This window comes from Pongo pygmaeus, chromosome 6 (assembly GCF_028885625.2).
Source record: "Pongo pygmaeus isolate AG05252 chromosome 6, NHGRI_mPonPyg2-v2.0_pri, whole genome shotgun sequence".
NCBI lineage: Eukaryota > Metazoa > Chordata > Mammalia > Primates > Hominidae > Pongo > Pongo pygmaeus.
Window position 1 is genome coordinate 65,807,091 of NC_072379.2, and position 27,270 is coordinate 65,834,360.

Sequence of the window (27,270 nt, forward strand, 5' to 3'; positions counted from 1 at the left end):
GGTGCTTTCCGAGGGATTTAGAGGCATATATCACCTTGACTGATATGCGATATAACTATTTAGTACAGCTATGAAATTAACTGTTCACCCTTTAGCCTGGGGCTTAATGGAATACGGGCTGGATATCACGGGCATTATTTAATAACTCACACTTTATCCCTTCCCTTTATGAAGTTCAACATTTTAACAAATGATGACCACTTGTTGCTTTTGCTGAGATTCTCCTATGTTAGCCTGACAAAGAACATTCTTCCTTTTCATTCATGAATTCATTCAACAAATATTTGGTTAGTACCTACTGTGTGCAGGGTGCTAGGTGCAGGAATTAATGGTGAACCAAAGAAACCCACTCTTCATGAAGCTTACAGTGAGAGCCTTTCCTAAAAATTATGTAGCATTCAAGGCCGGGTGTGGTGGCTCACAACTCGTAATCCCAGCACTTTGGGAGGCCAAGGTAGGCAGATCACTTGAGGCCAGGAGTTCGAGACCAGCCTGGCCAACATGGTGAAACCCCATCTCTACTAAAAATATAAAAATTAGCCAGGAGTGGTGGCGGTCACCTGTAATCCCAGCTACTTGGGAGGCTGAGGCAGGAGAATTACTTGAACCCAGGAGGTGGAGGTTGCAGTTAGCTGAGATCATGCCACTGCACTCCAGCCTGGGGGACAGAGCAAGACTCCATAAAAAAAAAAAAAAAAAAAAAAAAAGGCATTCATACTCTTTTAAGGTTCCTATATAGTCTCACCTACCACATTTAGCTAGTCCTTGTTTATCTGAAATTCTGTGTTGTTTTTTCAGTCATCTCAACTTCCTGTGTTTACAATATAGTATTATATTTCCATGGGAGAAAAGTTTAAAAAACAGTCCAAATAATGCAGTTTGTTGTGAAGACTTTGCATTAGATGTGAAACCATATTCCTACACCAAGCATTTCCCAGACAGTCTCAATTTATGAGACTGCATTGAATTCAGTGTTGATATTGTGGTGTTTTGGAATCATCATCTTGTTCCATGACTTTGCCTCACTGTTTCTCATGAATTGGAGGTGGCAGGGAGGCAGGAGAGAATTAAGAAAGTTAGCAACTTTGTTTTAAGGTATCACAAGCATTTTTTGCTATGTGTCCCCACAGTACTTAACATATGAATCTGTATATTGCATATTATTTTCTATAACCTGCCTTTTTCATTCCAATTTCCAGTTCCTACCCTGTAATTTCTAAGTACACATAATTACTGCTTCAGGTGCTAAATTCTACATTCACAAGTATCTACACCCCAGCCCTCCAAAACAAAAGACATCAGCTAGCTAAATACAATTACCATATTATAAAATGTACAAATTTCAGCAATAACCATGGCTTAAGAATATTCAAACATAGACACTCTTCCTCAAGGATTTCTTCCTAGTGAAATATAGGCTTTAACAATTTTGACTTCAGGATACCTCTTTAATAAGTGGCCAGTCTCCATGACTGGGGACAGTGGCTCACACCTGTAATCCCAACACTTTGGAAAACCAAGGTGGGAGAATTTTTTGAGCCCAGGTGTTCAAGACCAGCCTGGGCAACATCATGAGACTCCATCTCTGCAAAAAAAAACTTTAAAAATTAGCCAGGCATGGTGGTACATGCCTGTAGCCCCAGCTATTTGAGAGGCTGAGGCAGGAGGATTGCCTGAGCCCAGGTGACTGAGGCTGCAGAGAGCCGTGATTGTGTCGCTGCACGCCAACCTGTGTAACAGACCAAGACCTGCATCTCTAATAATAATAATAATAAACAAGTGGCCAATCTCCAAATGTCAGGAAACAGAAAATAGATGTAACAAGAAAAGTAAGTGTGACTATATGAATATTTACAATTTTTCCTTTTCCTGGTAGGGAAGACTCTATATTTCAGTTCAATATTTATATATGTATTCAGCAAGGAAATATTTAGTTACCATTACCAGACATTTTTCTAGATGTTGAAGATATTATTGTGGGGAAAAAGAACAAAACAAGTTCCTGCCCCCATGAAGTTTACCTTCCAAAAGAAGAGGCAGATAAGCCCCCTGTTTGGTCACTTTTTCAGCTACATCAGGAAGGAGCTCTACGTGATGTTAATGTTGATAGACAATATTTAATTTTTCTTTGTAATGAATAACATAACATATTCAATATACTTAACATGCAGTCTAAATATAGCACCTCTATGACTACAATTCACCAGTGGTCTCAGGTAACATTTTATTGGTAATAACGATTATTTAAAAACCATCGAGAGTTAGCTAATTCTATAAATAGGAATAGTAATGGAAAACTATAGTACCTGTCCTCATAACTTATTTAAAGGAGGACAATCAATTACATCTTTGAAGAGCAGTTTGACAATATTCTCATTTGACATGATATATACATACGTATATATATTTGTGAATGCATTGAACGTGTCTGTGGCAGGATATGCAAGAAACAGGTAGCTGGCTGTCTTCAGGAAGATCTTAGGTAGCCTATTACCTAATACTTCCAGCTGTCTACAGCCAACATCCATTCTGATGGATTGGAGTCTGTGCCACACTGATTGTTAAATGCCCAAATATCACACTGGCAAAGCTTATCAAAATTTTAATTAAACGTATTCTTAAACCCAACAATTCCACGTATGTGTATATCCTAAAGATATACTTGCATATGTAAGAAATAATCTATGTAAAATGATATTCATTAAAATATTATTCAATATAGCAAGGAATTGGAAATGACCTCAATGTCCATCAATGGAGGACTGCTTAAATAGATTATGCTACATTGATAAAATATTATGTAGTTTTTTAAAAGCATGGAACAGGCCAAGCATGGTGGCTCATGCCTGTAATCTCAGAACTTTGGGAGGCCAAGTGGGTGGATCACCTGAGGTCAGGGGGGTTCGAGTCCAGCCTGAACAACATGGAGAAACCCCGTCTCTACTAAAAATACAAAATTAGCTGGGCGTGGTGGCATATGCTTGTAATCCCAGCTACTCGGGAGGCTGAGGCAGGAGAATCGCTTGAACCTGGGAGACAGAGGTTGTGGCAAGCCGAGATCGCACCATTGCACTCCAGCCTAGGCAACAAGAGTGAAACTCCATCTCAAAAAAAAAGAAAAGGCATGGAACAACTCTGCATGCAATGATATTAAAAAAACTCTTCAAAAAGCATTATTAAATGAAAAACATCAAAGTAGAAGACACTGTGCAACATGCTATCATTTGTGTATGTGTATGTGTTGAATGCAGGTGCGTAATATATATATATACACATACACACATATTTACATACGTATATGTATTTGTGAATGCATTGAACGTGTCTAGGGCAGGATATGCAAGAAACAGGTAGCTGGTTGTCTTCAGGAAGATCTTAGGTAGCCTATTACCTAATACTTCTAGGAGGGAGGAGGATTACTTTTTGCCTCAAATCCCTTTTGCTACCTTTTAAACTTATTACCATATGCATGTATAACTTTTTATACTATTTTTTCAAAGAAAATCAATCAAATAAACATGGTGACCCTTATTTTCTTTATACCTAGAGAAAATTTTAGCTTCCTAAACATTAAAATGGGGAACAAAAAAAATCAAACATTCTCAAGTAGCTTCTACTCTAACCAGAAAGTATGGCATACATATTCACACTGTGGGGTTTTTCCCTCTTTGTCTTTAATTCTAACAAAATGTCATTAAACTGTATATTTTACATCTTTTCACTATGTATATGTCAGAGGATTGATAAGCAATCTGCACATAGTTTAGAACCAGTGTCTGATTTTCTTCTTTTGGGTTTAATGTTGTCAAATGGGGTATAAAGTTGCCTGCATTCTCCTCAGTAAAAGTTGGTTCTTGGGGACTCTGCATCAAGATGAGGCTTATTACTCATCCCTTGGCATATCAATTCTCACTTTCTACTCAGAGACATACAGAAAAGACTTCCACATATTGGGCTAGACCTCTTGTTCTCAGAAAATTCAGAATTTCTTTAGAGGGCACCAAGGTAGATCCTTGCAATGGCTTTAAAAACAAAAAGAAAAGAAATGTAATTCAATTATTTTAAGGGCAATGTCTTTAATTTTTCACTTTACTTATTGTCAACCACTGATGCATATTGACATAAGTATAAATAGATTATTTTCAAAGACTGTCAGGGAAGATTTTTAATCTATAATAAACAAAGAAAAGTTCGCATCTCCAGAAAACTAATGAAACTTTGTGTCAAGATGAATTTAGCACATTAAATTTGTTGCAGATTTAAATCAATGCAGATAGTGCCAAATAAAACAAAACAAAAAAAAAAAAAATACAAGGGAAGATTCAGAAACATTGATCATGGCCAAAATACGCCCCAACACTGTTAAGAGGTTTACTTCAGTAATATCTGTGGTCATTGACTAGATCAATGAAACTCATTCTCTCAAGAGCATCCAATTATCAGTTTACTGTAGAGTGAGCATTCTAATAAATCAGCATACTTTACATAGAATTAGACAAAGCCAACATGTAGGTTAATAACACCATGCAAAAAAAAAATCTAGTATGCATTCCCAATAAGTCCAGAAAAGTAGTCTTGTGATAAATTATTTTATTTAAGTTTGACTCATACATGCAAACATTTCCAAGCCATGCCATTCTGACAGGTAGTTTATGGCTAGCAGTATTAACAGAGTTTGATTAAGCACTTAAGAGATCAATATACCTCTGTCATATTTACCCAAAAAAACCCAGCATGTTCAGTGAGTGCAAATGAACATGAATTGAGGTACTATATTATTCAGAAACTTAACAGTAATATTTTTTACAATTGCTTTGGTCATTTGGAAAATGGCCCTTCCTAATAGAATTCAACAGCTTAGATGCAATGAACTGAAAAATGAATAAAGTAAGAGAAATATCAGAAACAAAATAAATCAAGTCAGTTAATATTGGCTTGAGATTTTTTTCCCCAAGAAATATCCACTGATTATAGGTAAAGAAGATTTTGTTGACAGCTAAGCAAAATACTAACAATAACAAATTGTCTAGGACATTTTCAGTCACTAGTAGGCCAAAAGAGAAAATTCAGATGTGAAACTAAATTTTGTTCTGGAACATCATAGTCCCTCTTATAAGGTGCATTAACAGTTAAAATGCATTACAAGAAATGTTTTGTTAAAATTGAAATCTGGGCCAGGCGCAGTGGCTCACGCCTATAATCCCAGCACTTTGGGAGGCCGAGGTGGGTGGATCACCTGAGGTCAGGAGTTCGACACCAGCCTGAGCAGCATGGAGAAACCCCGTTTCTACTAAAAATACAAAATTAGCTGGGCGTGGTGGCACGTGCCTGTAATCCCAGCTACTCAGGAGGCTGAGGCAGGAGAATTGCTTGAACTCAGGAGGCAGAGGTTGCAGTGAGCCGAGGTTGTGCCATTGCACTCTAGCATGGGCAACAAGAGTGAAACCCCGTCTCAAAAAAAAAAAAAAAAAAAAAAAAAATCTGATTTTTATCCAGTCAGCCTGCTGGATATGATGGCCAATTCTGATCATTTACATCCCAAAGTGACTGAGACACAATGTACTGATTAATTTAATTCTTTTTTTCTATGATAATAAACAAGACATTTATTTTTCATACTCTTTTGGGGGAAAGGAGAAAAGTCAGTTTGCCCTACCTGATGACGGTCTTTCTGAAAGATTCTGCATTCATTCCATAGAACTGGATAGTTTGCTTCAACTCAGAGGATTTTGTACTCTTAATTCATAAAGAGAACTTCTCTTCAAGAGAGTAGTCAAAGGGTGAGCCTCTGTGAGCAGCTTCGCTGGTGCACGGCCAGACTCCCTCTCTGGGTAAAGCTTTTTCCACATTGGCCGCACAGATAGGGTGTCTCTCCTGTGTGGATTTTGCCATGCAGAATACAATTCCCCCTGGTGTGGAAACTGTTCCTGCACTAGGTACAGGCATAGGGCTTCAGGCCTGTATGGACTCTGATGTGAACAATTAAGCTCCCTTTCTGACTGAAGGCTGTTCCACACTGATCACATCTATAGGGCTTCTCACCACTGTGAACTCTCCTGTGAACACCAAGGTTACTCTGATTCCTGAAGCTTCTCTGACAAACAGCACATTCATAGGGTTTCTGTCCAGCATGGAGTCTCTTGTGGACAGTGAGACTACCTCATTGGCTGAAGCTTTTCCCACACTCCTTGCACTGATAAGGCTTCTCTCCCGTGTGTATCCGCTGATGTGTAACAAGATTGCCTTTGGCCCTGAAGCTTTTTCCACCGTGGGTGCACTCAAAAGGCTTTTGACCAGTGTGGATTCTCTCATGTAACGTTAGACTACCTTTTTGCCAGAAGGATCTTCCACACTCCTGGCACTTATAGACCCTTTGTCTCACTCCAGGTGAATCTTCCTGTAGTGTCTTCAGATCTGGGGATTTTTGTTCCAGCTTGTATCCAGAATTTTGGATATCCCAGCTTGAGGATCCTGTAGCCTCAGAGTGGTCATATTTGTGGTGGGCTTCAGTCATCACATTGAAGAACGCTACACTCTGGGCACATCTTCCATGACAGTCCAGCAGGGTAGCTGTTGGAAATCCAAACATGTCCACTCCTGCTTACGACCTCAGTCACCACCTCTTCATATGATTCTTCCATGGGCTGTTCCTGAGCACCCTGCTCTCCGGTCCACGGGATCCTGCTCTGCGGACCGCCGACCTCTCCGCTCGCAGCTGGCATCCCTTGGGGCCCAGGTCGGCCAGGCCTGCTCATTTCTGTGGCAGCCGCTGGCATAAGGCAGCCACATGGAGGGCCCGGGACAGCGGCCTGATGGCGCAGCCCCACCTTGCCCCGGCGCTCTGATGAATTTAATTCTTGATGATTCAAGACAAATATTTCCAGAAGAGAAAAACAGTTTCTAAAAATGAACACCAAGAAGCTCATGGTAATTGCTGTCATTCCTCTAGGATTGGAGGCACTGGAATGCTCCCAGGAGCTTAAGGGTTTGGCCTTGAGGACTTGGACTGGAAGACACAGTCTTGGTCCCAAAAAGTAATCCAATAGAACTGGCTCATGACTATATTGAATCTAAAATTTAGGAGCTGAAGTATTAGACAGAAATGCCAAATTCCAATGCTGGCTTTGCCCTATATAAGCAGAGGATCTGATATTGGGAAGGGGGTGAAAAGAGACAGCTTTTGAAAAGCAGTAACAGTAGAGTGGAAAGATTATGAACTCTGGAGCCCAAGAAATCTGGGTTGATTCCACTAACTATATTCCTGTCATGCCTCAATATTCTCATCTATAAAATGGGGATGGATACTAATTCCACATTTTTGTAATGTTATAAATGTTTAATGAGTGTGTATGGAAAATATCTTACCAATGACAGGACTCAAAAGTGGATATTATTTAGGCAGTCCACATGTTTTCTCAGACTATGACTCAGAGGTACAAAGGAAATTTAGTTTCATTAATGCCGTGTAGTTGGCCCTGTAAATACTGCTCTTGGTATTAAATGAGATGTTGGCAGTTTTCCAATGTCGTAGCCATATTTTTCATTATTTTGTCTTTATACATTCTCATAACTGGAAGTAAAGAGAGAACTGAGAATAGACCAATTTGTTTTAAAATGTGATGATTTCAAGAATTAAAACCAATGATTCTCATCCATAGCTACTTCTGAGCTTTTACAAGTATCAATGCCTTGTCTCACTCTAGATTAATTAAATCAGAATTTATGGGAGTAGATCCCTGATTTCAGTATTTTTAAGCTCCTCAGTTGAATGTAATATACCATAAAAATGGAGAACCACTAATTTATATAGTCTCTATAAGTATTTTTTAGTCATTTGAATTACTTAGACACTCAAAAGGCTGGGCACAATGAATGCCCCACAGTCTGGATTCTGTTAGCAAGATTAGAAGCAGAGAATCACTGTTGGGTAGACAACCAATGCCATCTGCCACATTTGCTAACCATTTGGTAAAGCGATTACCAGTGTACTCTAGCATCCAAACCTGATTTTAAAGACCATTCCCAATGCTGCTCTCTCCTGCTTTGGGGCAACTAACCTTATGACATAATTTTGGAGGCAGATGTCTGCAAACATGATTTAAGAAGAAATTAAAATGCATCAATTTAATATTTGCAAAATTTTATTCCCTACACAACATTTTAATACCAGCAATGGGAACCATGGCAGCTAGAGTCTGTGTGTGTGTGTGTGTGTGTGTGTGTGTGTGTAAGTACACAAATAAAAGCACGTTTTTGTCACATTTCCCCCTTTATTCTGCTGCCCTATTTCCTCTGACAAACCATGAGAGCAGTATGCTGTTTGTAGATGCAAAAGTTGCTGTACAGTAAAATGCTTTAAGAATTAGAGTTAAAATTACAGGGTACAAAACTCAAGTACTGTGGTCATTCTGTCAAGTATTAGGGAAGAATGCAAATTATTTAAAAACCAGAACAATCAATTAAAATTGATCTTGGTTTGCTCCCCCATTGATTCCCTGGCTGAAACTTGGACAAGAGGGAGTGCCTCCAGGACAAAGTAACTATGAAATAGTGTTCCTCCCACTCATATTCCTGGGTGCTGTGGTATATTGAACTCCCTTTATAAATGGCAGATACTTCAAGATGCAGATCATTTAAATGTGGAAAAAAAAAACCTTATCTGGAAAAAATGCAAGAAAAAGAGATGGTTCCTGTGAGACAATATTCAACAATATTCCACTCTATTAGTAATCTATCACTATTATTTATATGGTAAGAGAAAACCAGAGATAACATTACTAGCTAAGAGAGGTGTCAATTGATATGATCTGATATTTGACTAGTTTAATGTATCACTGACCTGTAGATTGTTATTCTGTAAAGAGCTTGTTGCTGTTGTTGGTTTAGCCTCTTATCCAGGTGGTTTCTTAGGCTTAGCTACTTCATCTCTGACAGCCAAATTCTGCAAGGACTACCTTCAATTATTATGCTCTAGCATCCACACTCTTGGTTTCACTACTTTGACTGTCCCTGGGTTAGTCTCTCTAGAATATCTATTGTCATCCCTGCATCATCTGGGAACTTGATAGAAATGCAAATTCTTCTGGCCAAGCTTAGATCTACTGACACAAAAAACTCTGGGGATAGGGAGCTCCGCAATCTCTCTCTCTCTCACTCTCTGTGTGTGTGTGTGTGTGTGTGTGTATTTGTGTTTTGGGACAGGGTCTCACTGTTGCCCAGGCTGGAGTGCAGTAGTGCAATCTTGGCTCACTGCAACCTTTGCCTCCCAGGCTCAAGCGATCCTCCTGCCTCAGCTTGCCACCCATAGCTGGGACTACAAGCATGTGCTATTATGCCCAGTTAATTTTTATATTTTTTTGGTAAAGATGGGGTTTTGCCATATTGCCCAGCCTGATCTTGAACTCCTGGGCTCAAGTGATCCGGCTTGCAATCTGTGTTTTAACAGGTGGTTCTGGTGCATGCTAAAATTTTAGAACCACTGCAATATAACAAACTTTTCTCTGAGATCTTTCTGTGAGTGGCCATCTCTTTCCATTTGAGGGTGAGTGTGGATAGCCCTGTGAATACTCCTCTTGATGTCACATGAGATTTTGGCAGTTCCCCCATGTTATAGTCACATGATAGATTGGCTACAATTGCTGCTCTGTAAACCTTTACTTTAGGCTGAAGATCAATGGAAAATTAATAATACATTCCTGTATCTTGTGCTCGAAAAGACATTTTGAACTTCTTTTCTTTTTTCTTTTTTCTCTTTTCAAGATAGGGTAGGGTCTCCCTCTGTTGCCCAGGCTGGAGTGCAGTGGTATGATCACGGTTCACCACTTTTTTCTTTTTTCTCTTTTCAAGATAGGGTAGGGTCTCCCTCTGTTGCCCAGGCTGGAGTGCAGTGGTATGATCACGGTTCACCACAGCCTCCATCTCCCAGGCTCAAGCAATCCTCCCACCTCAGTCTCCCAAGTATCTGGGACTACAGGTGCACACCACCATGCACAGCTAATGTTTACTTTTGTTTTTTGGTTTTTGGGTTTTTTTTGTAAAGACAAGTTCTCACTATGTTGCCCAGGCTGGTCTCGAACTCCTGGGCTCAAGCAATCCTCCTCCTTCTTCCGCTTCCCAAAGTGTTGGGATTACAAGCATGAGCCACAGCACCTGGCCCTTTTGAACTTCTTAATATAAATTTGTCTTTGTCTCTTGGATGGGTGACAAATGGTTGATGAGTGGGCATTAGTGGAGAACTAACATTGCATGATTTGCATATCTCCTTGTATAGCAGATGGAAGGGTTAGATTATCAGCAAGCAAAAGCTTCCAGATAATTGTCTCTAGAACTTCTCTTGAAGACTGTAATGTATAGAACTGAAAGAGCTTGCCAGAGAATGAAAGGCAGCTGCCAGACAAGTCTTCCAGGTAACGTGGTACTTCCTCAATATAAGCTGTATGAACTAGAACAGCTAGGACTATCATGTCACCCTCATGCTTACAAAGATGGTCAAGTAAATCAGGAAATATAAGAGATATAACTTTTGCCTTAATTTCAATCATGACACATAGGCTGCCTGTCAAGAACAGCTGATGTCAGTCTGGGTGCAGTGGCTCGCATCTGTAATCTCAGCACTCACCTAGAATAAGTAAAACTGTGCTCACCTTATTTACAAATAAAGCATGGCTTTCATGGAATGCTGACGGCAGGAATCCAATCAGCCACATCTTTAAGCAATAGACTTTGAAACTGCATGGGTCACCTTAAACTCCTAAACATAAAATCAGAGGATTTGGGGACTACAAGGAATCTTAGGCCGGATGTGGTGGCTCATGCCTATAATCTTAACATTTTGGGAGTCCAAGGCAGGTGGATCATTTGAGCCTAGGAGTTTGAGACAAGCCTGGGCAACATGATGAAACCCTGTCTTTACCAAAAAAAAAAGAATCTTAGTAAATATAATGCACTTCCTTCATTTTATAGGCCTGGCAACCAAGGAGCAGAGATGTTAGAGTTGCTGAGATCATGCAAGTAGATAATGAACAAGCCAAGACTAGAACTAGAATTCTGTCTTTTACCCATTGTCCTAGCACTACACCACGCTGAGACATCTGAGACCAGCCAGGACACAAAACTGCTTGTGCTGAGGGAATGCTCTTATTAACTGACATCCTGACATCAACTGTTCTTTTTTTTTTTTTTTTTTTTTTGAGACAGAGTCTCACTCTATCACGCAGGCTGGGGTGCAGTGGTGCAATCTCAGCTCACTGCAACCTCCACCCTCCAGGTTCAAGCAGTTCTCGTGCCTCAGCCTCCCAAGTAGCTGGGAATACAGGCATGTACCACCACGACAAATCTGTTGTCATCCAGCATTTTTTTGTATTTTTAGTAGAGATGGAGTTTCATCATGTTGGCCAAGCTGGTCTGGAATTCCTGACCTTAAGTCATCCGCCCCTCTCAGCCTCCCAAAGTTTTGAGATACAGATGTGAGCCACCGCACCCGGCCTGACATCAACTGTTCTTGACAGGCAGCCTATGCGTCAAGATTGAAATTAAGGCAAAAGTTGTATCTCCTATATTTCCTGATTTACTTGACCATCTTTGTAAGCATGAGGGTGACAGATAAAACACTGAGCCAATTGCTGCCTAGTAATTTCTCTTCTTAGAATAGAGTCTGAGAAAATTTTTCAAAATGTGAACAGTGATTTATACCTTTAAACGTGGAAAATATTATAGTTGTGAGACAATAGAAGGATGATTACAGAAATTTTACAACTTCTGTAAAGAAATTTTTAATGATATGGTTTAAAAAATGTTTAAGCATAATGACAAGTAAAGAAAAATAAAATATAAAAAACTATATATAATACAATTTCAATCATATTTTGAATTATATAAATTTATATTTTATATTTAGAAAAATCCTAGAAAGAAATACATAAAAATATTAATACTGTTTATCACAGTTGTTTAGAGGGATATTTTCTTTTTACTTCATGTATGATCTACATTTTATAATCTGAACATTTATTACATTTATATTTATAATAAAAATCTTAGGAGGGAGAAAATGTGAGTAATTATTCTCACATTGGTGTTTTTTTTCTTCCTTTTTTTTTTTTTTGGAAATGGAGTCTTGCTCTATCACCCAGGCTAGAGTGCAGTGGCATCATCTCAACTGACTGCAGCCTCTGCCTTCTGGGTTCAAGTGATTCTTCTGCCTCAGCCTCCCAAGTAGCTGGGATTACAGGTATGCGCCACCACGCCGACAAATTTTTGTATTTTCAGTAGAGATGGGTTTTGCCATGTTGGCCATGCTGGTCTTGAACTCCTGGCCTCAAGCAATCCACCCACCTCAGCCTACCAAAGTGCTGGGATTACAGGCGTGAGCCACTGCACCCAGCCATGGGCGTTTTCTTAATTCCCTTACAGGAAAATAAATGTATCTTCAACTTAAACATCTATGTGTCCACCACAAAGCAGCTTTTTAAAAACAAATAAATAAATAAATTTAAATTACTCTCAAAAGTGCCTTTTAAAAGTCCACTGAAGAATTTAAAGTTTAGTCTTCCGAGATAAATCAAATTCCGAAACTTAAGTGGATGACTAATTATGATAAGACAAAGACAGCCTGCAGGAGCTTCTCCTTAGCCTTAGGAATTACATGCCTTAAATTAGAGAAATATAAAATTTCAGAAGTCACACATGTGATTGTTTATACTATTGAATACAATTTTTAAATTAAGTAATGACATACCTACAGTACTTCAACAATTGTTTCAATATAAAAACGCTTCTGGTAGGTTTACCAGTTGTATATGCATGAGTTATGTGCCCATAATTTAAAACCCTCCTCCAATATTTTGGCTGGCCACTAAAGAACTATAATGTAGTCACAGTTAAGTGTCTAGAATCTTCTCTGGAATAAAGTAGAGTATAATTAAATAACAAAATATAGGGTTTTTTTTTTAGATAGTCCCATGCTATAACTGAGAAGAAATTAGTTCCTGAGAGAGGCAATTCTGAAGAAGTAAAAGAAAGTTCAGATTAGAAATATCTCTAACAATTATATCATCATAAATCACTAGGTTAAGGGAGAAAAAAGGAAAAAGAAGAAATATCTCTGTATCCTGAAATCTGTTGTCATCCAGGCATCTGGTGGGGTGGAGTGGGATCACATGGGTAATCCTGGTGGGGAAGGGTGCTCAGAGAGAAACTAGATTCAGAATGAAGCCAGATTAAGAGCAGGTAAAGATATGAGTATTGTAAGATCATCAAGGCTGAAAAATCAGGGGCTGCTCAAGGAAGAAAAAGTGTGAGTCTTAACTTCAGGGATTCTCTGTGAGTGAAATGAAGGAAACTTCATTGCTGCATGTATTCCACTTACTCGAAATTTATTAAATGCCTACTCCAAGCGCTGCCATATGCTGAAACGTTATGTGTGTGTGGTGTGGAGAAGTTTGGATAGGAAATAGTAGGTAGGATTCTTCTGAGACTAAAATAACTGAACTTAAAAGATCATGTTGGAATTGCAAAGAACGAGAAGGAAACATAGCAGCCTATTGTGGCCACCCATACCGTGCAGTGCTTTGTGGCTATGAAAAGTGACAAGGAAGGCTTCTAAACTCTGTGGTGGAGGGAGCTCCCAGGGTATATCATTAGGTGAAATAAACAAGGGGCAGAAGAGTATATGTATTACTGACTACCTTTATGTAAGAAGAGGAAAAGATATTCATGCACTTGGTAGGGTGTGTGTGTGTGTGCACGTATATGTATGTGTATTTGTGCTTGCTAAAGAAACTGTGGAAGGATAACCCAAGAAACTAATAAAAATGGTTACCTACATGAGAATAGAAAGAAAAGAAGAGAACTAAGGTGGAAGTTAGAGCTCTCTAAATTATTTTTATGGTTTTGACTTGGGAAGTATGTAAGTTTTTTACATAATTTAAAATAAATTTTTTTAAAAGGGAGTCATTTAAAATTGAAAACATAGTGAAACAAATGAATCTAGCTATACATTATTATGATAACATAGTCATGTTAATTATTTCAAATGACTTTAAAGTGAAGTAAATGATGATACAGTTCTAGTAATATATATCAAAAAAACAAAAGGAACCATAATAAAATATTAAACTGCATTCAGTTTACGAGCTCCTTACTGCATTCATTTTAAGAGCTCCTTACTAAGAGCTGCTAGTAGAAATATTATATGTATGTATTTATATATATATATATATATATATATACACATATACATATGGAAGGAGAGAGAAAAAAGAATAAAGCAAATAAGTGATTACGGGTTATGTCAATGTTATTAGGAAACATTTTCTGTTACAAGAAAAGAAATACAATCATACATTTTTTTAAAAATCAGTTTAAAAACTGCAATTTTATATTTGGATTGAAAATAATAAACATTTGTAATGTATTTCTCTCTTTCTTAAAAACATATCATATCTGCCTATTAAAAAGATTAGAAGCAATGACGTACAACCAGTAGCAGTAAGCACCCCTAAGGCCCAGATTGTGATCTTTAAATACCACTTCCCAATAAAAAGGAACAAGGGCTGATTCCAGGACTGGTATTACACAGAATGTGCCTATGATATCTGAAAGCAAGGATACTATCAAAGTCTACTAGAGTTATATCAAAAGTACATAGCAGTCAACCTGAAAAGGGTCTCCCAGCTGAAAATGGGCCAATGTCAGTATGGAAAACAATAATAGCTACAATGCACTGAAAGCTGTTAAAATGCTACCAAAAGAATTTGAGTTATCTTTAAAAGTTACTAGAACATCAAATTCATTACTCTGAAAATTGGTAGGCAAAAAATCCACCATTTTAAATATTTTCTTAACAAACTGATTCAGATCAATTAAATAGTTGATGAGTAAAAGCTCTCCTTTATAAAAGAAATCTAGCTAATAAGTGCAGAAGGAATGACTGAATTAGAATATAACCATTTTATAATCCCTGATGAAATAATTGACCTTGCAACTATCCAATGGCAGCTGAAGCCATCAGGTAAAAGGTTGATGGGGAACTTTATAATGGAGGTTTCAGACTGGAAATACTTGAACTCACTGATAAATCTTATTCACTAAAAGCAGGATAGCCAGGCATTATGTACCTCCTGCTGTGATACAGTAGAAAATACACACACCTACAAAGAATGCTTGCAAAAAATCAAAATCCATAGTAATCAACGGCCTAGATCTTATTGGCAAGTTACAGAAAATACAGAGAATAGAGAATATGCTAAATGTCAGGGGATTATAAGCAGCCAAATATAAAACATGGGTAATTCTATAGGAGAAATAGCCCCATAGTTTCTTCAACAAATAAATAGCATGATAAGAGGGAGGGGGCTGATATATATCAAAAGAAACATCAGAGCCACATGGACCAAATGCAATGCATAAACCTTATTTGGATCCTGATTCTAATAAGCCAACTCTAAGACTTTTTATACAATTTGATAATCATATTAATAAAGAATTTTAAAAATTGTATTAGGCATGATAATGGTTTGTGGTTTTGTTTTTTAAAAAGCCCTTTACAATTAATAAATCAAGTTATTAGATTATGCTTAAATTTATCTGCCTAGAAAGGTCTTATTATTCCAAGATTTCTCCAAAGGCTGGCAAAGTACTTTTGCACATTAAAAGGTTGGGATGCACTGGAGAATGGTGGAGTTTGAAAGGAGAAAGGCCCACGGATCCCAGGACATCAGGTTGTTAAAATTATACCCATGAGGCAGGGCGCAATCGCTCACGCTTGTAATCCCAGCACTTTGGGAGGCCAAAGCGGGTGGATCACTTGAGGCTGGGAGTTCGAGACCAGCCTGGCCAACATGGCAAAACCCCATCTCTACTAAAATTACAAAAATTAGCCAGGTGTGGTGGCACACGCCTGTAATCCCAGCTACCTCGGGAGGCGAAGGCATGAGAATTGCTTGAACCCAAGAGGCAGAGGTTGCAATGAGCTGAGATTGCATCACTGCACTCCAGTAAAGATGACAGAGTGAGATCCTGTCTCAAAAAAAATGAATAGATAAAATAAAATTCCACCAATGGTAAACTGGACTAGTCATCCAGGAAGACTCCAACCTGGGTTGGTCCCAGGACAACATTCATGCCAGTTTTGATCTATTCACAAATATTAAGACCTGGAATGTGCAAAGTTTGGCTTACTAAGGGTAACACGGGGAATCAGCACCAGAGAAACTGCTTTTGGCAGTATTGTTGACCTGCTTTTACAACCTTTAGAAACTATGAGTGAAGGGTATGGAGAGGAGCCAGGTAGAGGGGACCTCCTATTTCAGGCATTAGAGCAAGCCTTAGCAGCCTTGACTGCACTTCAAAATCACCAGGAGCGCCTTTGAAAGTACCCATGCCTGCAAGGACTTCATGTCTAAAACACCAAAAGCAATGGCAACAAAAGCCAAAATTGACAAACGGGATCTAATTAAACTAAAGAGTTTCTGCACAGCAAAAGAAACTACCATCAGAGTGAACAGGCAACCTACAAAATGGCAGAAAATTTTCGCAACCTACTCATCTGACAAAGGGCTAATATCCAGAATCTACAATGAACTCCAACAAATTTACAAGAAAAAACAACAACCCCATCAAAAAGTGGGCAAAGGATATGAACAGACACTTCTCAAAAGAAGACATTTATACAGCCAAAAGACACATGAAAAAATGCTCATCATCAATGGCCATCAGAGAAATGCAAATCAAAACCACAATGAGATACCATCTCACACCAGTTAGAATGGCAATCATTAAAAAGTCAGGAAACAACAGGTGCTGGAGAGGATGTGGAGAAATAGGAACACTTTTACACTGTTGGTAGGACTGTAAACTAGTTCAACCCTTGTGGAAGTCAGTGTGGCGATTCCTCAGGGATCTAGAACTAGAAATACCATTTGACCTAGCCATCCCATTACTGGGTATATACCCAAAGGACTATAAATCATGCTGCTATAAAGACACATGCACACATATGCTCATTGCAGCACTATTCACAATAGCAAAGACTTGGAACCAACCCAAATGTCCAACGATGATAGACTGGATTAAGAAAATGTGGCACATATACACCATGGAATACTATGCAGCCATAAAAAATGATGAGTTCATGTCCTTTGTAGGGACATGGATGAAACTGGAAATCATCATTCTCAGTAAACTATCACAAGGACAAAAAAACCAAACACCGCATGTTCTCACTCATAGATGTGAATTGAACAATGAGAACACATGGACAGGAAGGGAAACCTTATACTCTGGGGACTGTTGTGGGGTGGGGGGAGGGGGAAGGGATAGCATTAGGAGATATACCTAATGCTAAATGACGAGTTAATGGGTGCAGCACACCGGCATGGCACATGTATACATATGTAACTAACCTGCACATTGTGCACATGTACCCTAAAACTTAAAGTATAATAATAATAATAATAAAAAAGAAAGTACCCATGCAAGGCCCCAGGCATTTCCCCAGAGATCACGTTTTATTTTTAAAATTCCGCCAAGTGATTCTAATAAGAAGCCGGACTTTAGAACTATAATGATCAAAGATATTGGAATAAAAATATCACCAAGTCTCTTTCAGATACCAGGTTTAAGAAACCAGCTTTTGGGCCAGACCACCTGAGCTTGAATCCCAGTTTCACTATTAAACAGTTATGTGCTCTTGGACAGGTTATTTCATCTTGGTGCCTCAGCTTCCTCATGTGTAAAATGGGGATCAATAAGCAAATACACAACATTTTGTCTTCATGAGATTGTAAGATTAATTTATGTAAGCATGTAAAGCATTTAGAACAATGGCTGGTATAAAATTAGGGCAATTATTACATCTTGCAGTGTCTCTAAAAGAGAACCACCTACATCTCTTTAGCTTATTTAGCTACTTAGCGTGGGGATGGATTTTAATCATGGACATTAAATACTCTGATGCAAGCAGAGGAGACTAACTACTCCTCAACTTTCTAGGATGCTTTAACTGATCTCTTCCACCTCTCAGGCTGGGTGAATGTCCTTCCACTCTGAACTCTGCAATTTGCCATTTGTATTTCTTACAATATTCTGAAATACTTCTTTTCATGTCTAAATCATCTCACTACACTAAGTTCTTTGGGGCACTCTAGGGTGAACAAAATGTTAATAAAATCTAGAACTGGCAATAATGTAGAGAAATGAATACATAAAAATCAACCAATTGACCCCTTAGTTATCTGTCCCTGCAAAAAATAGAGAATGAGAGATTGAGGAATAAATTATAAAAATAACTGTTAATGGCAGAGAAAGAAAAGAAAGAGGAGAGAGCAATTGAGAAAAGAGACTACTAATACAAGCTAATTTAGGACATCACCAAGGAGAGGAGTGTGTTCACAGAAAGAGTGAGGTTGATGACAGGGACAAAAAGGTAAACCTATTATTCTTCGCAGTACTACAAAGGGTGCATAGATTCCATTTCTCCTAATGTTTTAGTTAGAAGTTTACTTAGAGCCCGAATCTTGCATAGCTAGCTTGAATATGATGGAGGGTTAAAAAGTCAATAAATCAAAACAGCACACCAATAAATTAATACCCATCTTCAATTATCTCAACTGTGAATGTTGTCACAGAACAGATATATTCAGAGGAGGGAGCAGTTCACAAGCAGAAACCACAGAGACACTTGGTACCATAAAATATAATTCAGACTGCATGCTTTTTAATTAATGAGCATATTTCTCAACTTTTTGTTTAACCATCACCATAGATCCTGTATGGAGAGTAGCATGATTGCATGTGATTTTTTTCCCCTAAGTTTTACTATATGCTTCATCGGAATATTTCTTTTTACTTAGGCAGCGGCATAAACTTGCATTTTTCTTTTTAACCATGCTACAGTCCTTACCTCATCTCATGCATAAAAAATAATATGGAAACTCTGAGTTCATTGCATCTTTACGCATTTCACACATTCATTCATACACATTTTTAAAATGAATTAAACTTAATTCAGAGTGAAAACTGGAGATGATGACTATCAATACAATTTACTGCCAGGCACGGTGGCTTGTGCCTGTAATCCCAGCTACTTGGGAGGCTGAGGTGGGAGGATTGCCTGAGCCCAGGAGTTCGAAGTTGCAGTGAGCTAAGATCATGCCACTGCATTCCAGCCTGGGTGACTGCGAGATTCCTTCTCAAAAAAAAAAGTTTAAGATACAAGTTATTGCCTGATATGTATTTTTACTATTGATAATTTGTTGATGTCTTCTGTGGTTTGTTTTCTATAACACTCTGTAACATGTTGGGAAATGTCAATTATCAATATCGATTTTCTATAGGGAAGGCTGGCCACACTGAATGAAAGCACAGAGCACCTTTCCTGTGCATCACTAGCAGAAAGCAGTGACTGTAGAATAACTAGGAAGAAGAAAATCAGATTAAATAATTAGTGTCAATTAGCTGCAGCAAAATCATTCTATAAACAATTGGTCTCCAGTGCCCTGCTTAATTATGTGAGACTTCTATGTTCCTTACCAAGCCTGCTTTGATTCATGTTGACTCTTGAGTTTCCCAGAGGAATAATTAATTATTGTCTTGTAAATAAACCCTTAGTAATTAATGGCGGCAGAAAGCAATATAGTACCTTTTTTAAAAAAGTATTCAAGGAGAGGACCTTGACCAAGTGAATAATCTTTGCAGTATTTTTCAGGGGAGACCCATCATATAATTAGAATAAATGGTTGGGAGTTATAACAGAAAGCTGACAAGTAAAATGCATCCTTCCTACTTTACATACCAGCAAAGAAAACACTTTATGTTGTATCACTTTCGAAAATGTTTGTTATTCACTAGACATCATTTTAATTTGATCTTGGACCTAATTAAAATACATTTTAAACACCCAGTTTAAATCATTAAACAATTTATTTTGAGAGTCTTGAGATAGCACATTCACAATCCACAAAACAAAAAGACCGAAATTAAAATATCATTCCATTATTCAGGTGTACTCTAAAAGCTGGCACCTGGCATCATCAGCTCTTAAATGGCATTCTAACCTCCTCCCAAGAATGGTAGATGTCAACCAGGTTATCACTCTCAATAAACATAGCTCAGTATTTTGTACATCAGTGATGGTCGTTTCTTTCATGTGTATTTCGATTCTATAAAATATTACCCTGGGTTTTTTGTTGTTGTTGTTCTTAAAAACATTACAATATCATATGGGAGTTCATTTTTAAAAGAACCCTTAATGCTTCCAATGTCATAGGACATTAGACACATAAATCCAAATATTGGAAAATTCCAAGCCATGGTCAACAATATACAGTTGTCATAGTAGGACATTTAAGGAAGTTTTAGAGCTCTGGCCAGATTACTGATTGGCATGTGTACTCACAAGAATCTAAAACAAGTACAACATGGAACCTACTCACTAGATTCCTGCAGCCAAAATTTTTATTTTAAGATTGCATGCAATGTGGTCGTATTTTTCTTGTCATGTCCTCCCTTGCAACAACCACTGACTTTATGGCTGAGATCTTGGCCTCTAGTTCATTGCATCTCATAAATCTTCTGTGACTAGGAGAGCTTACTTTTAAGTGACAGTGATAAAGCATGATTATATCGAATTCCATGTATTAGATAACAAATAAATAAATAACACGAAATGATAAATTATAGCTCTTTAGTTTTGTACATGGAAATATTTTATTTTCTTAATAAGTTGTCAAATTGTATTCAATAGTAATAATATTAGCAAATTTAGTTTTGTGAAATGAATTAATAAAAAAATTAAATAAAACTAGAAGTCAAAATCATAGCTCTTATGTTTTTAGATAAAGGCTTGATTATGTCCAGAAAAATCAAGGTAATAGAAAAATAAATTTCTGAAGCAGAAACACCAAGCATTTCATCATTTATTATGTCTGGTATATTTTTCCAAATGACATGGAAATGTTTGCAATAACAATTTTTTTAAATGGCATTCCAATACATGATAAAATTATGAACAATCTACTTCAAGTCTCAGTTTTGCAGTTAATATTTGCCCAAACCTTATCCACTTTAAAAATGGATACTATATAAGCAGATAGTAATGAGAAAACCACTGAAGAGAGAATGATGAGAAAACATTTCTTGCAAATATGTACTGTGAAAGTTATAGTTTAATAAGAGTATTAATAACTAAGAGTATTACAAATTAACATGGATTGAGTTAAGAATTTTGATATTTTTTCCATGTCACATCAGATTTTTAAGACATATATATATACATATATATAAAAAATTAGGGGAAAGAATAATTCAAAAGAGGAAGAGTTTTCTGGTAAGTTTTATTTTATATAGTGTGGGGAAAACCCACTAAAAAGTCAAGAAACATTTTTTGCCCCCAAACATTAAATAATTTATACGAAATGCCTAATGTGTCTGAAAAAAAGTAGGTCTACATAATGGAAAATGTATAGCAAAAGGAGTAAGAGGGATGCTTCTGTGTAGAACTTAGTGGCATAAGAGATACAACTTTGAAACTCCAGGCTGTGCACAGTCAAAGCAGACAGCAGGCACAATGACATGTTAAATTACCCACATGATGTATAGCTTAATGAACCCCCTTGTGTTGATCACGCTTGGCATTAATCAAGAGCCATGAACAGATTCCCTTATTTTCTCAATGCTGCTCTGATAAACTGCAATTTCATTTAACCTTGGACAGCAACTTTAATAGCTTCCATGGGACAACTGTCGATATCTTCCTGGGTATACAGTGATTAAACCGCAACCCAAGATGCATGTCATGAATTTTCTTCATTTGAAATTAGAATTTGTATTCTTAACGACTATTTGCATAAAATATGCTGAAGACACTGAGATGTGTAAAGATTTGCATTTATCTGAAGTCTAAATTTTCCATGCCATATTATAAAATATAATTAATATTATATTCATGAGCATTTTCCTGGTGTGTTTGTTTTACTTCTTTCAAACAATCTGCCCTGGACAGAAGAAACAGAATGAAGAAATTCAGAGTCAAAGTTAACTTTGAAGCAAATTCCCTCAACTGATCTACTGTGCCCAAGACATATCTTCCAGGTAGATGGAGACAAACGGGCAGATCTTCCCATCAAATTCAATTAGGAAGTGAATGATGCCTTCCCTTCCTTTAAACTGCACATATAATGGCCACACCATATGAATAAATCTGACTAAAGATGGATTGTAAAATAAAACAAAGCTCTCCAGTTTCAATTTCCCTCCTTGATCTCAAATTTATATTTGTTTGCTAAACTTATCTAATGGCGGCCGGGCTCAGTGGTTCACGCCTGTAATCCCAGCACTTTGGGAGGCCGAGACGGGCGGATCACGAGGTCAGGAGATCGAGATCATCCTGGCTAACGCGGTGAAACCCCGTCTCTACTAAAAATAAAAAAATCAGCCGGGCGTGGTGGCGGGCGCCTGTAGTCCCAGCTACTCGGGAGGCTGAGGCAGGAGAATGGCATGAACCCGGGAGGTGGAGCTTGCAGTGAGACGAGATCGCCCCACTGCAGTCCAGCCTGGGCGACAGAGCGAGACTACGTCTAAAAAAAAAAAAGGGAAGAGATGAAGAGATTAACATCTACCATAGGATAAACTATGCCAGAATTTGATTCCCTCTATAAGGAAGGAGAAAATTAATGAGTTGAAAGATACATAGGGTGAACAGGGTGGGGGCAGAGGGCAAAAGAGAGTAAGAAAAAAATAGGTATGGTCACAGAATATACATATTTCTCTATTTTATGAGAAAATACTTATATCGGTCAGTGCATTGTGGCCAGTATTTTCACAATTTAAAAACTGACACCTGTGTCTATAAATTGCATTTCAGGTATTCAAAATGAGCAGTTTTTTATGAAGTATTCCAGATTAGATACAATCTTATGAATCATTTTGTTTTCAATAATTTTTTTCTTTTTGATATTGGTATAAAAATTTGGTTATTTAGGGGCCAGTAAGGCTTAATGGAAAAGGCACTGAATTGGAAGTTAGGTTACTTGGTTCTGAGCCCAGCTAACCTCTGACTAGCTGTGTGACACTAGACAAGTCATTTAATCTCCATCCATAGATAGAGTCGTTTAACCTGTTTGGGACTGCCTATCTATAAAATGAGAGGATTTGATTTCATTATCTTAGAGCTTTTTCTGGAATTCTTATTCTATGATCTATGACTAACTCCTTTGAAAGTCCTTGGGTTTTGGTTTGGAGTTGCATTTTTTTTTTTTTTTTTTTTTTGAGACGGAGTCTCACTCTATTGCCCAGGGTGGAGTGCAGTGGCCCGATCTCGGCTCACTGCAACCTCCGTCTCCCGGGTTCACACCATTCTCCTGCCTCAGTCTCCTGAGTAGCTGGGACTATAGGTGCCCACCACTGCACCCGGCTAATTTTTTGTACTTTTCGTAGAGACGGGGTTTCACCGTGTTAGCCAGGATGGTCTCGATTTCCTGACCTCGTGATCCGCCTGCCTCGGTCTCCCAAAGTGCTGGGATTACAGGCATGAGCCACCGCACCCGGCTGGAGTTGCATTTCTTTATCATGAAGGAGATGAATGTTCTATAATAGAGTTCTAACTTCCCACTGGGAATATGTATGACTTCCACTGTTCAGCATTGGATTTCACGCATATGCTCAGACCCTAGATCATTTGTGCCACTGTTTAAGGCTGTGGCTGGTTGGTTGTCAATATTTTAGAAGACATCAAAAAACTGAATTTAACATCGATTGCCTCTAAAGCTCAGCTGCTGTCCTGAAGGGAAATTATTTTGTCCTTCTCTATGCAAAAGAAAGGAAGCCTAGACCAGGATCAATGGCATCTTCATAGTTCTTCCGGTTACTTTTTATTCTGTGCTCAAATTCTTACACTGCTAAATAGAAATTGTAGCAGTAGTGGAAGTTTTTACTAGGGAGACAAAGTTATTCTGCTGTGGCTCATGTGCCACTCAGATTCCAACAAGAAATCTCTTAAGAGCAGAAATTCCTGAGTCCAATGTTGTGAAATTGGGCCTATGCAAATTGGCAGGGGAAGGGTTGTATACTTGGAAGCCAAGCAGAACTGCACATAAGCCAAATCCTGGCTTTTCAAAGCACAGGCAAATAGCTTTTCATTGACCAGCCAGGTTCACGAGTTAGCCTGGTCAAGGACTCCAACACTCCTGGCCTTCATCCATATCCTTGAATATGCCAAGCTTTTCCTGCACTGGAGTCATTGCGCATGCTATTTTCTCTGCCTGAATTGCTCTTTTCCTCCTTCTTGGGCTAATTAATTCCTTCTCAATTTTCAGATCTCAGCTTCAATGTTATGTCCCCAAAGAGGTCGCCTCCTGATAGTCACACTCCCACACACCCAACCACCAATCAAATCTAAATTATTTACAAGATAAATAAGATGTATTTTAAAGAAACAAATCAGTGAAGTGTCTCGCTGGAATCCATATAATGATTTGAACAGGGCACTAAAGACTAGTATCCATAAAATAAGGGTATTCATTTACAAAGGCATGATATTAAATCAACTCAACAAATATGTACTGAGTTTGTAGTCAACAGTCAGTGGAAGGTGTAAATTGGTTCTGCTTTTTGGTTAAATATATTATTATAAGTAGAATATTGATGTATTTTGGGGAACAGGATTGTATTTTGCATGCAACATAAAACAAAACAAAAAAACTCCTCAAATATGGGTATTCAAGATGACATATCAATTTTAGTCACTTAGACTAGAGCTTTCTGTTTGACTTCAATATTTAAAATACTTGAAGTTGCAACACATTTTATTTAAATCATAATTTTATTTTTTAGTTGAGGCCTATCAAGCAGCAGTTAGAATACATCATTCTAAAATGTGGATACTGGCTGAGCACAGTGGCTCACGCCTGTAATCCTAGCTCTTTGGGATGCCAAGGTGGGAGGATCTCTTGAGCTCAGGAGTTTAAGACCAGCCTGGGCAGCAGAGTGAGACCCCATTTCTACAAAAAATTTAAAAATCAGCAGTGGCGTGCACCTGTAGTTTCAGCCACTTGGGAGGCTGAAGCAGAGGATTGCTTGAGCTCAGGAGGTCGAGGCTGCAGTGAGCCATTTTCATGCCACTGCACTACAGCCTGGGTGACAGAGTGAGACTTTATCACAGATACTAAGTTGTTAAAATATTAATTATGTTGGCCTGGCACGGTGGCTCATGCCTGTAATATCAGCACTTTGGGAGGCCAAGGGAGGCGGATCACGAGATCAGGAGATGGAGACCATCCTGGCTAACACGGTGAAACCCCTTCTCTACTAAAAAAAAATACAAAAAAAATTAGCCAGGCGTGGTGGCGGGTGCCTGTAGTCCCGGCTACTCGGGAGGCTGAGGCAGGAGAATGGCATGAACCTGGGAGGCGGAGGTTGCAGTGAGCCGAGTTCGCGCCACTGCACTCCAGCCTGGGTGACAGAGCGAGACTCCGTCTCAAAAAAAAAAAAAAAAAAAAAAAAATTAATTATGTTATGTTAATGAAAAAACAAACACTTTTTCCAACACCAAAGCTTAGATTCTTTGAATATAGTAATAGGAGCCCAAAGGTTTTTTTCACACAGATGAAACCCTCCAGATCTGCACTAATGAAAAAGAGAAACAGGCCGGGCGCGGTGGCTTATGCCTGTAATCCCAGCGCTTTGGGAGGCCGAGGCGGGTGGATCACGAGGTCAGGAGATGGAGACCAGCCTGACCAACATGGTGAAACCGTGTCTCTACTAAAAATACAAAAAATTAGTCAGGCGTGGTGGTGGGCACCTGTAGTCCCAGCTACTCGGGAGGCTGAGGCAGGAGAATGTCGTGAACCCGGGAGGCAGAGCTTTCAGTGAGCCGAGATCGCGCCACCGCACTCCAGCCTGGGTGACAGAGTGAGACTTCGTCTTAAAAAAAAAAAAAAAAAAAAAAGAGAAACAGAGAAAAATTTCTTTAAATCCGAAAGTAACAGTAAAACACATACTTAAATAATTTAACATTTAAATTCTATTGCTGGAGGAAATTATAATCTATAAAACAATAACAGAAAAAATTTTCTACCTTCTCTGTATAATACAAATTGATATTTACTGGGCATTTTCAATGTGTTAGGCACTGTACTGTAGGTACATTATAGCCAATGTTTGGTTTTATCTACATAAAAACGATGATACAGATATTATATGATGTGAATGCATATCTTTTTTTTTTTTTTACAGATTAGGCTGATTAAGTATGCTTCCTAAAATCATACTGTTAATAAGTTGCAGAATCAAATTTTCAGCCAGAGCCTGTTTCCAAAACAACGGCTCTTAATCATAAGCAGTACTGCCTATTACCTTCCTTCCATCATTGAGAAAGAGCGCTAGAAAAAAGAAAATCCAACAGAATTCAGATGGCTACCTAAATTATCATATATTATGATTTAATGAAGGACAAATCATGCCAATTTGCCACATAACTAAAATCAACAAGGCAAGTTTTCAAAGGAAAACACCAGATCCCAAAAGTCAACACATGGAATTTCTAGCCAATTGCAAGTTGTGCCTGTAGTCCCACTGCTCAGGAGGCTGAAGCAGGAGGATCACTTGAGCCCATGAGGTTGAGGCCACAGTGAACCATGATCATACCTGTGAATAGCCATTATACTCAACTCACTGCACTCCAGCCTGGGCCACAAAGCGAGATCCTGTCTTAAAAATTAAAAGTTAAAAAACATAAATTCTGTTCTCCCTTATTCCCTTATGCCTACTGACTTATTAATTCATCTTAAAGAGATTGGTTCTCAGATTGTACAAATGTTTTTCCGTTCATTCAATAAGAATAGTGGTAAATATCTTTCAACTACCTTACAGGAAAGTTCTGAAAATTAATAATGTCTGAAAAGGCTTTCATTTCTCTGAAGAAAGAGATTATATAATACTATATATTTTTATCCCAAGCAACCAAAGTGAGTAGCAACAAAAACTCATTTTAAAGGTTTAGAATTGTCACTGCTTTATAGTATGCTAAATTAAGAATGGAAAATTAAAGGATGAAATTCATAACCCATCAGTAAGAATTGCTCGATGGTACGTTAGCAAACTTAAATACCAACCACACCCATAAAGAATCTGAAAGAATGCTGGCTTGAAAGGCTATCTGACGGTCCAATTAAATATCATCAAGATATAGATTTTTTCTACTTTGATATTTACCAATGACCTATATTTATATTGTGAGATGTCTTAACTTTTATTTTGTCCTTTCTTATTATTGAT

At 38.1% G+C, this 27,270-nt stretch overlaps 1 protein-coding gene and 1 pseudogene across 1 annotated transcript in view; both read right to left on the minus strand.

The window, feature by feature from the left end:
- The window catches only part of LOC134739828 (zinc finger protein 283-like), a 90,022-nt gene that overhangs the window by 42,144 nt on the left and 20,608 nt on the right, over positions 1–27,270 (minus strand). The window lies entirely within an intron of this gene.
- Positions 5,674–6,653, minus strand: LOC134739827 (zinc finger protein 32-like; annotated as a pseudogene).